Source organism: Peromyscus californicus, unplaced genomic scaffold, assembly GCF_007827085.1.
Source record: "Peromyscus californicus insignis strain IS unplaced genomic scaffold, ASM782708v3 Scaffold_4__1_contigs__length_199733344, whole genome shotgun sequence".
In the NCBI taxonomy this organism is placed as follows: Eukaryota; Metazoa; Chordata; class Mammalia; order Rodentia; family Cricetidae; genus Peromyscus; species Peromyscus californicus.
The window spans coordinates 185880569-185895470 of record NW_026294562.1 but is presented as its reverse complement, the minus strand read 5'-3'; the positions used below and the strand labels follow the sequence as shown (position 1 = coordinate 185895470).

At 40.8% G+C, this 14902-nt stretch overlaps 2 non-coding genes and 1 pseudogene across 2 annotated transcripts; 2 read left to right on the top strand and 1 right to left on the bottom strand.

Moving 5' to 3' along the window:
• Positions 1-1827: 1827 nt before the first annotated feature.
• On the bottom strand, positions 1828-12916 carry LOC128124197 (zinc finger protein 844-like; annotated as a pseudogene).
• On the top strand, positions 6987-7095 carry LOC128095741 (U6 spliceosomal RNA). The gene has a single exon (XR_008213353.1). It is a non-coding gene; the product is annotated as a U6 spliceosomal RNA (small nuclear RNA).
• Positions 12469-12577, top strand: LOC128095731 (U6 spliceosomal RNA). The gene has a single exon (XR_008213343.1). It is a non-coding gene; the product is annotated as a U6 spliceosomal RNA (small nuclear RNA).
• Positions 12917-14902: the final 1986 nt, after the last annotated feature.

Genomic DNA, 14902 nt, shown 5'->3' with positions numbered 1-14902 from the left:
GAGGTCCACAGAAATCCACAAAGATACCCCCACAACAGGCTGCTGGCAATGGTCGAGAGACAGCTGTAGCTAGAGTTTTCCTGCCTGGCCCACAGTCAGGACAAATCTCTCTCACCTGCCAGTCCCACAGCCACTCAGACCCGACCAAGTAAACAGAGACTTATATTGCTTACAAACTGTATGGCCATGGCAGGCTTCTTGCTAACTGTTCTTACAGCTTAAATTAATCCATTTCCATTAATCTATACCTTGCCACATGTCTCGTGGCTTACCGGCATCTTCACATGCTGTTTCTCATCATGGCGGCTGGCAGTGTCTCTCTGACTCAGCCTTCCACTTCCCAGCTTTATTCTCCTCCTTGTCCCGCCTACACTTTCTGCCTAGCCAATGGCCAATCAGTGTTTTATTTATTGACTAATTAGCAACACATTTGCCATACAGAACATCCCACAGCAGACAGCCCAAACTGACCTACTCTGGTGATGGGATGGCCAAACACCCTAATTGTCGTGCTAGAAACCCCATCCAACTACTGAGGGATCTGGATGCAGAGATCCATGGCTAGGCCCCGGGTGGAGCTCTGGGAGTCCAATTAGCGAGAAAGAAGAGGGTTTATATGAGCAAGAATTGTTGAGACCAAGGTTGGATAAAGCACAGACAAATAGCCAAACAAATGGAAACACATGAACTATGAACCAATGGCTGAGGGGTCACCAACTGGATCAGGCCCTCTGAATGGGTGAGATAGTTGATTGACTTGATCTGTTTGGGACGCATCCAGGCAGTGGGACCAGGTCCTGTGCTCATTGCATGAGTTGGCTGTTTGAAACCTGGGGCCTATGCAGGGTCGCTTGGCTCAGCCTGGGAGGAGGGGACTGGACCTGCCTGGACTGAATCTACCAGGTTGATCTCAGTCCTCAGGGGAGGCTTTGCCCTGGAGGAGGTGGGAATGGGGGGTGGGCTGGGGGGAAGGTGAGGGGGATGGGAGGGGGGAGAACAAGGGAATCCGTGGCTGATATGTAGAACTGAACTGTATTGCAAAATAAAAAAAAAAAATACATGTGGTTATAATAAGAAATGTCTTCCATGCTTTCAGGCATTTGAAAATTGGTGTCCAGTGGTGGGGGTAGGCTTAAAAAGTGCCCCATTGATGGAGGAAATATGCCACTGGGATTGGTGTTCTAGGGTTTAAAGCTTCAATCCCCATGCAGTTCCCACTCTCTGATTCATGCTTTCAGGTTGATGATGTGAGCTCTCAGGTGCCCTGTCATGATGAACTCTTGTTCCTCAGGAACCATAAGCCAAAATAAACTCTTCTATAATTTGCTTTAGACATTTTGTTTTCACACAGCAACAGAAAAGGACCTAATACACACAATATGTCTGAGTATTTTCATGCAATTGAAGAGAAGTCTGGTATCTAAAATGTTTACCTAATTGTTTAAACATATTGAGGTTTTGCTCTATGCTAAGAGCATCTATGGCTATAAAGGATTTGGAAAGATCTTTAGTCAACACCCCTTGGCTCTGTTCAGTTACACAAGATTATTCTGAAAGAAAAATCTGCTTACTGTGAACAATATATTCAAGCATTTTAATGTTCCTCTTCACTCTCTTTGCACCTACAAATTCGTATAAAGAAAAGACTTACGGACTTAAAAAATTAGGCATACTTTTAAATATCAGACTTTAATTATATTAGTATTGAAGAGTGTGAATATTCCAATGTATTTAATGTGACTGGTGTGCAAGGGCTTTACCACACTTATTACTCACAGATTTTTTATATAGTGTGCATTCTTTCATGGTATCGAAGTTGACTGTTACTTATAAAGGCTTTATCACACTGACTACATTTGAAGGGCTTCTCTCCAGTATGTTTTCTTTTATGTATGTGCAGACTATTGCAATGTTTAAAGACTTTCCCACACTGGTTACATTCATAGGGTTTCTCTCCATTATGAATTCTTTCATGTGCTTTAAGATTTCTACAACGTATAAAGGCTTTACCACATTGCTTACATTCATAAGGTTTCTCTCCAGTGTGAGTTCTTTCATGCACTTGAAGATAACTTTTACATACAAAAGCTTTATCACATTGACTACATTCATAGGGCTTCTCTCCAGTATGAATTGCTTTATGTATTTTCAGATTACTGTCACGTGTAAAGGCTTTACCACATTGTTTACATTCATAAGGTTTCTCTCCAGTATGAATTCTTTCATGCCTATGAAGATTATTTTTAGTTACAAAAGCTTTATCACATTGATTACATTCATAGGGTTTCTCTCCAGAATGAATTGTTTTGTGTATTTTCAAATAACTATGATATGCAAAGGCTTTACCACATTCATTACATTCATAGGGTTTCTCTCCAGTATGAATTTTCTCATGCACTTTCTGATAACTTTCTTGTGTAAAGGCTTTTCCACATTGCTTACGTTCATAAGGTTTCTCTCCAGTATGAGCTCTTTCATGCTTTTGAAGATGACTGTTAGATTCAAAGACTTTATCACATTGATTACATTTGTAAGGTTTCTGTCCAGTATGAATTGTCTCATGCCTTTGAAGATTAATGAGACATGTAAAAGCTTTACCATGCTGCTTACATTCATAGGGTTTCTCTCCAGTATGAGTTCTTTTATGCTTTTGAAGATTAATGAGCCGTTCAAAGGCTTTACTACATTGCTTACATTCATAGTGTTTCTCTGCAGAATTACTTCTTTTCTTCCTGTGAAGAAACTTGGCATGAGTAAAATCTTTACTACATTAAATACATTGATGAATCTTTTTGTCTTTTTGAACTCTACCATACAATTAAGAAGTTTGATATGTTCACGATTTACCATATAGTTTATATTCATAGGGTTTTACTTCCATATACATTTTTTAGTACAACTGTAAAGAGGAATCAGAACTAAAGGCATTATTAAATTGTTTGCATTAGCCGGGCGGTGGTGGCGCACGCCTTTAATCCCAGCACTCGGGAGGCAGAGGCAGGCGGATCTTTGTGAGTTCGAGGCCAGCCTGGTCTCCAAAGCGAGTTCCAGGAAAGGCGCAAAGCTACACAGAGAAACCCTGTCTCGAAAAAACCAAAAAAAAAAAAAAAAAAAAAAAAAAAAAAAAAAAAAAAAATTGTTTGCATTAATAGGGTTCAACTTCAAAATGGGTTCTTTTATGTGTTTGAAGATACCTGTGCTGGTTCAAACATTTAGTACATGACACATATTTATAGTATCCTTTCCCCATATGAGATTCTTTATATTTTTGAAGAAAACTGAAAGAACCCAGAGCTTTACCACACTGACTGCATTCATAATATTTTTCTATAGAATGAGTTACAACACATTTGCAATGTGAACCAGGACAAACCAACAGTTTTCATAATTCTTACACTCTTATGGATTTTCTCCAGTTTGAGTTTGTTGATCAATTCCCAATGAATTTGGAAAACCAAATTATTGTAAACTTGTATCACATTCAACAAGTCTACTCATAATAAGGACTATGACACATCTTATAAATGATCTGGGAGAGGAAAGAACTTGACTTCTATCCATATGTCTTAGGCTCATACTGTTTGGGTCCAGATTGGCATATGCTATGCCTATCAAAGGAAAACAAACAGAAGGGTTTCACCTTGCATTTACAAAGTTCAGTTTCATTCCTCATAGAAATGTGGTAGAGAGACTGAAATTTCTCCACAATGGCAACCCTTTTGACTCTTGTAAACTGCCCCCCTCACTGTATTTGGAACTCATTGCAAGAACAGGAGTAACACTAGCTTTTTTATGGACTATTTCATTCTTGGATTTTCTTGGACATACACTGATCACCTAATCAACATGTAAGGTCTTTGTAATACCTGAATGGTATGAAACCTGCAGCATGAATCTTAAAAGGTCTTATTAATAAAAACAAACTCAGAGCCAGGTATTGGGGTGAACACTGGAAGATCAGAGAAGCAAAACAAGCCACAGCTTCCTCACCTCGCAATTCCTCAGCTGATCCTGTTTCCTCAGACTGGATGCCTTTCAGCTGAACTGTGCTGATCTAAGTCTAAAAGCTTAACCAGGCTAGTTCCTGGTTTTCATGCCTTATATACCTTTCTGCTTTCTGCCATTACTTCCTGGGATTAAAGGCTCTTGTTACCATGCCTGGCTGTTTCCAGTGTAGCCTTGAACTCACAGAGATCCAGGTGGATCTCTGCCTCTGGAATGCTAGAATTAAAGGTGTGAGTGCCACCATTTTCTGGCCTCTATGTCTGCTAGTGGCTGTTCTGATAAATTTATTAGGAGCACAATATGTTGGGGAACACAATATCACCACAGAAACCAAAACAATTGACAGTTTTGTAACATGACATTAACATGGTTTAATAAAATGGTGATATCTGTTAAGTCATTTTTTCCATTTCTTCTTATAGGAATGCCTTACAACCATGGATCAACTACCTGACACTGAAAGAATAGTGTTGTGAGAATTTAATAATCATCAAGACACTTAAAGCTATGCTTATTTCCTCCCTTGCATTTCATTAGAACTTCTACGGCACATAAACATTAATTCAGAGACACATCTGTATCAGCTCTCACATGAAAATTACCTTCTATGTCTTCTAAAATGTTGACAAGATTCTTCAATATTTTGGTCTTCCCATTTGTACCCTAAAATATAGCAACAGAAAATGTATATTATTTTAAAATATGCAAAATGTAATATTATCCTGGGAGAACCTTAGAACCATGCCTGATTTATTTACATTCTTCCTTTTTCACAATCAAATCACAGATAATCATCAACAATCACAAAACACTTGTTCACTTATTATAACAATTGAAGAAAAACTCAGTCTTACCTATAGTAGTGAGGTTCCTGTAGGTTTCTACCATCACATCTTTGTAGAGACTCTTCTGGGAAGGATCCAGCAAAGTCCACTCTTCCCTAGTGAAGTCCATATGCACATCCTCATAGGTCACTACATCCTAAAATAACAGTATGTTACAGAAATGATACTGACAGCATTGGAAATGTATTCTTCCTTGACAATATATTCCCATAATTTCATATATTCCCTATTTCATGGAAGAAGTGCGCACTTCTTCCATGAAATAGAAGTTCGGATGTAATCACCAAGTCATTTGGAAGGAAACTGAAAATGAGGTTCACTCTGTCATTTCTGAGCCCACTGAACAGGATATACATTTACAAGAGAAATATCTACTAACAGATATACAGAAAGAGAGAGAGAGGAGAGAGAGAGAAAGAGAGAGAGAGAGAGAGAGATCAACAGTACTGAGAACCCATCAGAAAAATTGTATGGACAATTTCTAACTATAAAAAAGGATAAATAATCTGGTTCTTCTTGCTCAGGCCTTTAATTCCTGCACTTAAGAGGCAGAGGCAGATAAATCATTAAGAATGAGACCTACCTGGTATCTGTAATTAGTTCCAGGGCAGCCAGAGTTACATAATAAGGCCATGCCCACAATTTTTAAATAAATTATATATAATTTACATATAATATTAAATAAATGAATGTACAAACAAGATGGACAAAACTTAGAGGGTCTCACTGAAGTTTCTGCAAATAGTTCTGCATAAACTCGTTCTGTATTTATCCTCCAGAAACCCGAATTGCCACTTTAAACTATAAGATTAATATGATCTTGCTAAAATTAAGTACATGTTTAAATAGTTACAGGTGGACAGATGAAAATGCAAACAACGTACATATTGGACATAAAAAATAGGACAGGCAGGAGAGATGGCTCAGAAGTTAGGAGCACATTTTGGTCTTGCAGAAGACGTATATTCAATAGCCAGTACTAACATGGGGGCTCCCAACTAATCATAACTCCAAGTTCAGGGGTTCTGAGGCCATCTTCTGACTGCTGTGTGCATCAGTCACCCCTGTTGTGTATACCTGTGCATGCAGGCTAAAGACTCATATTTATTCAAAAAATTCAAACTACAGAAAAGGTGTCAAGAGTGTCACGCACCTGTCACCCCATGACTCTGAAGGCTCATACAGTCTTAAGGTCATGGACATGTGCCACCCTGATATGCAGAATAATACCCTCTGACAAAGTTCAAAAGTCAAGATGTGGGTGAAGCTCAGCACAATACCATATGCTTGACATGAATAAAAATACACATTCCAGGCCAATCAGTCAATAATATAGAAATGAAAGAGCAGGGTGTGGTGGAGCACACCTTTAATCCCAGCACTTGGGAGGCAGAGGCAGGCAGATCTCTGGGTTCCAGGCCAGCCTGATCTACAGAGCTGTTTTCAGGAAAGCCAGGACTATAAAGAGAATACCTGTCCTCAAAAAAAGGATGTATTTTAAAAATGATAAACAAACAAACAAACAAAAAAACCATCAGGCTAGGAAAATGACTTAGCAGTAAAAAGCAATTGTTCCTGCTGTATCTTGTGTAATTTAGGGGTATAGTCCATGACGGTGTGTAGGCATGACAGCACAACAAAGAAGTTGGATGATCAGTTTCAACCACAAGAAAGTAGACAGAAAGCACAGGATAAGGGGTGAGGCCACAGACACACAAATACCTTCCCTGGCAAGGAACTTCCCAAGAAATGCTTCTAACCCTAAAATATCCATAAGCAGTCTAAAGAAACCCACCAATGAGAGATAAGGAATCAAATACATCTTATTATCTGAGAGGATTTTCAACCAATAGACTATATTCTAATCGATGTCACTATAAGCTTATAACTAATGATAAAAAATGCATTTAATCTTACTTCCAAACATGTCCCCATGTTCTGGAACATGCTTACAAGTCAATACACTCTCCCACTCTATTTCTCATTCTCAGAAATTATAACACAGATTTGAATGTTTCCACATCACTGGACTGTATGATCCTCACACTAACCCTGAAAGAGAGGTCATTTCCACCATTGTGGCCTGAAGACTGAAGGGAGATAACTACCAACTGACGTTAAGAATTGGTAAATGTTGTGCTTGTTTCGACAGCACATGTACTAAGATTAGAAAGATACAGAGAAGATTAGCATGGCCCCTGCACAAGGATGACACGAAAATTCCCATGTGAGTCACCTGTAGCTTGCAGATCTCACTGTAGACCTTCTTTGGCACTGGTTGGCTGCTATGATACAAATATTTGAACAGCATGAAGTTACTAGAGTTAGTAGGTCAAGGCCTGATCTTGACTGAAAATCATTGTAGTAGGTCAGATTCTGTCGGTCTGGACAAAGCCCAAATTGAACATGAGCAGCAGTGGGTGATGCAAGAGGCCTCCCTACCTCCCTGTATGAGACAGAGCTCATCTCAGGCCCCTCCGTTTAGTTCATCTTCCTTAAATGTGAGTGGTCCATTTGATTTGACAGAACTACGCTTTGTTCTGCAGGAATGGAAGTTTATGGAACACAAGCCCTTAATGTCTGTTTTGACCCTGTAATCCTCTTTTAAGCAGCTTCTCAGAGGCTTGCTCTTGGGTATGAGGATAGGACTAGTGGCTGGTTTTAAATCAGGGTTCTCTCTTTTGTTATAGTTTGCAGTCACATGCCTGGTTAATCCTGGTTAACATACAGTTATGTCCCAGCATCCTAGTTCCTAACAGGCAGGCCTGGCTAGCCTAGTACTTATCTTTGGGAACTTTTAGAGGCAACCCTCCTTTAGCTCAATTTTATTTTATGTTACTTACTTTCTCCTAAGCTTTGGTAAATCCTTTATATCATCAGGTCTACTCTTATATATCACAGCTTAGAAGTGGAGTACTATCCAACACATGAGATGCTGTCTATAATCTCCAAAAAATTTAACTCCAAATGGATTTTACACCTACATATTAAAAGTGAAGGACAGAACTTCAAGAAGATACTACAGAAACTAGGCCTTTCCAAGTTTGGCCATCTGCCTTCCAAGAAATCAAAAACATGGTGATGTTAATAACCAGGAGTTTTTTACATACAGTCCCTGTGTCTGGTCACACAAGAAATTCATTTTCCCAAAGTCAGATATTCAGACAAAAAACAGAGGTCAAGAGCAACGCTCTGCTCTGCTTATCTGGTGAGATGCCACCTATGGCTGGAGAGTCTCCCCAGCATTCTAGCTTGAATCAGAAACTTTCAAATCAGTGACTTCTGTTAGAGACTGGACCTGACTTTAAGCTGAAATAAATGGTACAAGTGAGCAGCCTTGGGAAGATAGGCTCAGCCCTGCAGCTAAGAATTTAGAATGAACCTTGGATGAGGTCTTTCATCATCATAAAATACATCATTTACTAAACTGTGTATATCTACCTTCTTATTCTAGACTGTTTCCCAGGAGACAGTCTTGCCAGTTTTGAATAAACTTTTCTCTGTTCACCCACAGAGCAGCAATTTTGTTTTCTTTACGGCACATTTTCATTCACCCTGTTCCCAGTGCTCTAAGCAGATGGGGCCCCCAGAGAACATTATTCAGAGGCTCCTATCGTGCCTAGGGAGTTGCAAGAACTTTATAGGATGCCATTTCTGGCTGCCTGCTCCCAAACAGCTCTAGGGAGGACTCATCACATGGCTCCCAAAGCTCAGGCATCTGCTCCTCCCCAGTTGAGCAGAGCAACATCTCACTCACCATGTCGCTGTTTCCAAGCTCTTCCATTCTCTCCACACAGCTCCCTAAAATAGTTTTTAACACACAGAACACCAAAGGACTCCTGCTTGCTCGGCTATGGATCCTAGCCTGCAACGTGGAGCCTGGAAGAGCCCTCCTCCCCCTCTGACTGGTGGTCTGCCTGGAGATCCTGATTGGCTAGTGAGGTCTGAGTGACATGAGCACCTCCCTTAGGGTTTGAGTGTGCTCAAGGACACAGCACAACCGGTTCTGGCCAAGGCTTTCAAGCCAGGCCCAGACCTTTCCCAGGTCTGTAGAAATTTGCGTTTTAATAGCACTTGCACATGGCCTCCAATAGCTGATTCTTCTGTCTTCCAGCACTCCTTAGACACTTCCCCTCTCCTCCTGGATACAAGGTGGTTAGTTTGCACAGCTCATTACAAAATGTGGAGTGGAGTGATAGTCCTGTATCTCAGGTAAAAGGGTGCCCAAAATATTAACAATTAAAGAAAGATTTGAGGACATGAAACAAGATTTTTATTCTATTGCTTCATGCTGAGTTCAGGCGAACTGCAGGTACTTTTTACCTAATTGGATCAAGGACAACACTGAGCAAAAAGCAGAAGCCAGAGCACAAACACTGTAGCAGCTCTAGGCTGGATGATGGCTCCATTCCTGTAGGAGTTTTCTTCCTGAAATCCAAGTCAACCTCTTGAAAAATGAATTATAATAAAAAATATATTCCCTAAGTTAACATGAATATATAGAAATAGGGGAAAGAAGAATGCTTTTGAAGAGCCCTATTGTTAGCTAGCACATTGTCCAGAGTGAAAAGGTAGAAAAAAAACACAACAACAAAAACATAAAACAAACAAACAATAACAACAACAAAACCCAGCAGTATCAGTCAAGGTTCTTGAGATAGACAAGAGTGATAGAATGAATGCCTCTTGTATGTGTAAAGGAGATTTAATAGAATGGTTTATACCCCGTATTCCAGCTAGTACATCAGTGACTGTCTACAATCAGACAATTGAAGACTTCAGTGGCTGCCCAACCAATGAGACTTGATGTTTCAGCTGGCCTATAGTGTGCAGAGGAATTCCTAAGAAATAGGCTTTAGTGCCAGTAAAGGAAAGAACTTGCTAATCAGACGTAGGGCAAGCAGGCAAAGACAGAGTTTACTTTTTCAATGTCCTTTATATATTTAGGCTGCCAGAAGACATGGCGATGATTAAAAGTGTATTTTATATTCAAAAGCATTTCCTTCTTTAAGTTGTGAAAGTTTTCTTCTATGATTTTGTTGAATACATTTTCTGTGCCTTTGAGTTGGTATTCTTGTCCTTCTCCTATCCCTATTATTCTTAGGTTTGGCCTTTTCATTGTGTCCCAGATTTCCTGGATGTTTTGAGTTATGACTATTTTGGTTTTAGTGTTTTCTTTGAAAGAATAATCTATGTCCCCTATCCTATCCTCCATGCCAGAGATTCTCTCTTCCATCTCTTGTATTCTGTTGGTTATGCTTGCATGTGTAGTTCCTGGCCACTTACTGCAGCGGGAGGGGCTTGGACCTGCCTCAACTGAATGTACCAGGGATTGCTGACTCCCCATGGGAGGCCTTACATTTTCAGAGGAAGAAATGGGGAGTGGGTTGGGGGAGCAGGAAGCTGGGTAGGGAGTGGGAGGAGGTAAGACAGGGTGATCTGTGCTTGGTATGTAAAATGAATAAAAAAAAATTCTTAATAAAGAAAAAAGTGTGTCTTATCACCCCAACAGACCTGGATTAGTGGTGGATTTTATTACTTCACATGATTTAATTTTTAAAAAATCCATTACAGATGTACCTGTCTGGACTTTAGTTAATTCCACATGTGGTCAAGTTGACTACCAAGAATAGCCATCACAACAGCCAAGAAAAAGGAGCTAAGAAAGATTGTTTACCTTTGGCAGGCATGGAGAGCATGGGAGCCATTTCCAAAGCAATGCTTTTCTTTAACAAAGGAAGAATGGGGATTTTACACAGGGAGTCTGGACATGATAGTTTAGAGATCTGCCGATTCCTAAGGTTGCACAGTGAAGAAATCCACTTCTGTTTTTGTTTTGTTTTGTTTTTTCCAGAGGCGAGGACCAAACCCAGGGCCTTGCGCTTGCTAGGCAAGCACTCTACCACTGAGCTAAATCCCCAACCCCAAAATGTGCTCATATTGTAAAAGCAGAGACATTTGGGGGCAATCTTAGCTCAAAGTCATGCAGTAACATAAGTAAATTTTAAAAATGATGGAAAGAAATGCCTCTAGCACATTTTCCCTTTACCACAAGGTCTAAGATCAAAATCAAGTAAATGATACCGGGAATGTAGATTGCTTAGGAGCCGATGCTACCTGTTAATAATCATGTATGTCCTAAAAGATAGGTGGTGGGGGGGACAGCTTGACCACACAGCTGCTATCACAGGCTTAGGGGCCCAGACATGCCTGCTGTGAAAGGCAACACCAGGATCCAGGAAAATCCATAAACTAACACCACCTAGGTATCCACCCAGGGATGCACTGGCATTTAAGGGGAAGTACTTGACACTCCAAACAGTCCAGCTGTTAAGATTAGATGAGATCACCAGGTGGTGGTGGCACTCTGGAGGCAGAGGAAGGCAGATCTCTGTGAGTTCCAGGCCAGCCTGGTCTACATCGTGAGTTCCCGGAAAGGCGCAAAGCTACACAGAGAAACCCTGTCTCGAAAAAACAAAACAAAACAAAAACAAACAAACAAAAAGATTAGATGAGATCACCAAATGTCCCTGAGCCTAGCACAGTCCTATTTTCACTTTTACCAAGATATCCTTTAGGAAAATGTCAGCCAATCAGGGTCCTGAACCCTAGAAATCACCTTACCCTAAAACCTGCTATGATAAAGACCCCACCCCACCTAGGCTCAGGGCTCTCTGCTCTTACCAATGTGTCAGACAGAGAGACCAAACTCCAAGCTTGAAAAAAAGGCTCTTTTTGCTTTTACATATGGGATTCAGTCTCCATGGTGGTCTTTGGCTGTCCCTGAGATCTGGGCATAACAATAGGTGTATCAATGCTACAATTCTCACAAATACAAAGGACAGAGAACATGAATACAGGAAATATGAAGGAAAAGTTTCCTATCAGCACTGCAAACACTGTTCTTGGACAGCGATACTGAGCTATTCTAACCTCGGAATAAGGCTGCTTTAGCCTCTGAGCAGGCTGGCTCAGAAGAAGGCCATAGCTGTTTCCAGGAAGGACCAGAAAGCATTCATTTTAACGAGTCTTGGCAGTGGTCTGTCTTAGCACTGTGACATCACTATAAAGAATTTCACAGTTTTTAACCTTTATTATTATATATAATGGTGCATGAATACCTGTGTCTGTGTTCAGTACCAAAAGAGGCCAGAAGAAAGTGATAGATCTCCTGGGGCTGGCATTACCAAAGGTGGTTAGCCTACATGTGAGTGCTATATTGGAAGCCAGGTCCTCTCAAACAACACCCAGTGCTCTTAACTGCTGAGCCATCTCTTTAGCCCCTCATTTTTAATTTAAAATTATTTTTATACATTTTTACTGAAAAAGTATTACATCCATTCTCTTCTTCCTTGTCCTCCTTCCATTCCTTCCAAAATTCTTCCCTTCCAACTTCTTCCTTGTTAAGAATGTATGAATCGCCGGGCGGTGGTGGCGCACGCCTTTAATCCCAGCACTCGGGGAGGCAGAGCCAGGCGGATCTCTGTGAGTTCGAGGCCAGCCTGGGCTACCAAGTGAGTTCCAGGAAAGGCGTAAAGCTACACAGAGAAACCCTGTCTCGAAAAACCAAAAAAAAAAAAAAAGAATGTATGAATCACTATGTTCAAATGTATGAATAGTGCTCACTTCGGCAGCACGTATACTAACATTGGAACGATGCAGAGAAGATTAGCGTGGCCCCTGCGCAAGGATGACCTGCAAATTTGTGAAGCGTGTTCCATATTTTTTGAAAAAAAAATATGAATACCACCTGTTGAGTCCCTTTTTTGTGTGTCTATGGTTTCAGAGGAACCATGTTGTACTGGATTACTAATTAGAGAGCTGATCCCTGCTTGAGGCTAATTCTCCCACTTGTGGGAGAATTCATTTCATTAATGGACAACGGGACTCTGACCCCATGTGACCTAGACTACCTTGGCCAGGAAATATTATCAAAAAAAAATGGGGATGGAAAATACCTCAGTAGTTAAGAGCACTGAGAGTTCTTCCAGAGCACCCAGTTTCCATTCCCCATTCATGCTGCAGCCCACTACTACCTGTGACTCCAGTTCCTTGGGTTCCGACATCATCTTCTGGTCTCCCTGGCCACCAGGCATAAATGGGATACAAAGACACACATAGAGGCAGAACACCATTATTCATAAAGTAATGACTAAAATTCCTTTTGTAAAGACAGACAGAGAGAGAACTTGCACCATAAAACTTATTTCCTTTCTATTTTTCTCTATTTTTTGTTTTTGTTTTTGTTTTTTATTTTCAAACAAGGTTTCTCTTTGTATAGCTCTGACTTTCCTGGAACTTACTTTGTAGACAAGGCTGGCCTCAAACTTACAGAGATCCATCTGCATCTGCCTCCAGGGTGCTGGAATTAAAGACATGCACCACTACTTCCCTGCAAATTTATTTTTCAGGCTGGGTGTGATACTGCATTCCTGTAATACTAGCACCCATATTACAGAGGCAACAAGATCACTGTGATTTTGAGGAACCAGTGCCGCATTGTCAACACACACACACACACACACACACACACACACACACACACACACACACACACACGAAAAGAAGAATGAAACTAAATAACATAAAAGAAAAGCTACATTTGAGAATTGACAAAATATAGTACCTCCTAACGTCATTTCAGCTGTCTGCCACTGGTGCCATACCACAATTTTCAAAAATAAATATTTCCAATCATAATAGCACATGCAATTAATTCCACCACTTGTGAGGCAGAGGCAGGCTGAGATCTGTGAGTTCAAGTCCATGTTAGTCTGCTGCGGGCCGCAGGAATATACCATAAGAACTCAGCTGGTTATGGCAAAGTCACTACCTGGAGGAATCAGGGAATTCCTCCAGAGGAAGCCAAATCCCAAGGAGTTTTTGGTGTTACTTGGCTTGTTATATATCAGCTGTCTTCTGTTATGAAAATCATGTGTGCCTTCATAGTTTTCCCAATTGACTTTTCCCTAAGAACGGCTAACAATGTGGACTGATCACTCTCTAGACATACACATTCCAGGCATTTGGAGAACAGCCTCAGGAAAGGCTTTCTCTGGAATCAGATATCTCCCCTAGCCACTTTCAAGGACTAAAGGAGACACCACCCAGGTGGTCGCCCAACTTCCGAGGACTAACAGTGATAACCACCCACAGGCGAGTCTCCTGACTTAAGGTAAATTCCACAAGGAGACACCGCCCAGGTGGTCGCCCAATTTCCGAGGACTAACAGTGATAACAGCCCACATACAAGTCTCCTGACTTAAGGTAAATTCAACAAGGAGACACCGCCTAGGAGGTGGACGTTAAGTAATAGCTTTACACAATTTAGCTCGGACCCTCCTTTTATATACCGGGACTTCCAGGGCAGAGGGTCGGAGAAGAGAAAAGAGAATGGAAGAACTAGACGGGTAAGAACTTGAGAGGAACAAACTGAGATGGGGAAGAACTAGATTGAAGGGCTAGAAGAGAGTACTAGAGGAATGAGATGGAAGATGAGGATGAGCCAGATGGGGAACAACACGATGAGGAAGAACGAGATGAGGAGAGAGAAAGCGATGGGAGAGAAGATGATATGGGAAGGAACAAGATGGATGAGAACCTAGAAGGGGCAGAACAAGATGAAGGAATTAAGATAGAACCCAGAGGGGACCACGGACAAGTGTAGAGAGAAATCAGGCAAGAAAAGACCTAAATATGAGAGCAGAATATAAGCTTGTAACTGACACAGAATAATAAAGTATATGGACTAAGGAGTTTCGTGTACATAGATTCATTTCTTCTCATCAAAGATTAATTACCAGCTGGTTGTAGATTCTTCCCGGACCCTGGGAGGGGACTACCAAAGGGCTGGACCCCCTTAGTCCCTGATATTAGTCTAGCTAATGACTTCCATAGCAAGAGCCATCTCAAAAATAAAAAAGCTTAATATAATTTCAAGTTTTTTCTTGCTTGAGACAGCATCTTATTATGGAGCCCAGCTAACTGATTCACTAAGTACACTATAATACTCTTTGAATCTTAAATAAATTCTAGTATAAATTTAACCCTGT